The sequence below is a fragment of the Rhinopithecus bieti genome, unplaced genomic scaffold (genome assembly GCF_001698545.2).
Source record: "Rhinopithecus bieti isolate Rb0 unplaced genomic scaffold, ASM169854v2 scaffold_83857, whole genome shotgun sequence".
Classification (NCBI taxonomy): Eukaryota; Metazoa; Chordata; class Mammalia; order Primates; family Cercopithecidae; genus Rhinopithecus; species Rhinopithecus bieti.
The window spans coordinates 4,393-5,329 of record NW_016830607.1 but is presented as its reverse complement, the minus strand read 5'-3'; positions in this window follow the sequence as shown (position 1 = coordinate 5,329).

Below are 937 nucleotides of genomic sequence, written 5' to 3'. Positions count from 1 at the left end.
CTTCCTTCCTTCCTTCCTTTCTTTCTTTCTTTCTTTCTTTCTTTCTTTCTTTCTTTCTTTCTTTCTTTCTTTCTTTCTTTCTTTCTTTCTCTTCTTCTTTCTTTCCCTCCTCCTTCTCCTTCTCCTTCTCCTTCTCCTTCTTCTTCTTCTTCTTCTTTTTTTCTCCACTCCCTCCCTCCCTGCCTCCCTTCCTTCCTTCCTTTCTTTCCTTCTTTCTTTTTTTGATGGAGTTTTGCTCTTGTTGCCCAGGCTGGAGTGCAAGGGCATGGTCTTGGTTCACTGGAACCTCTGTCTCCTGAGTTCAAGTGATTCTCCTGCCTAGCCTTTCAAGTAGCTGGGATTACAGGCATGTGCCATCATGCCCGGCTAATTTTGTATTTTTAGTAGAGACGGGGTTTCACCATGTTTGCCAGGCTGGTCTCGAACTCCTGACCTCAGGTGATCCACCCACCTTGGCCTCTAAAAGTGCTGGAATTACAGACGTGAGCCACTGCACCCGGCCGCTTTCAGCTTTTCGTGGTTAAGTATGATGTTAGCTGTGAAGACTAAAATCCTTAAGATATCATTGAAGTCTCTTAATAGCATTCTGCATTAATTAATTACACACCTAAATGTAAAGTTTCAACTTTGATAAGTGGTACAACAAAATACAGTCACACATGGACCATATATGTGGTGGTAGTTTCATAAAATGATAATGAAGCTGAAAAATTCCTGTAGTCTAGTGATAGCTTAGCTGTCATATTGTTATAGCACAATGCATTACATTTTTTTTATGTTTAGAAATGTTTAGATACACAAATACCATTGTGTTACAACTGCCTACAGTATTCAGTGCAGTAACATGATGTACAGGTTCGTAGCCTAGGAGTCACACCATATACCATCTAGGTTTGCCTAAGGACACTCTGTGATATTCACACAGTGACAAAAACTG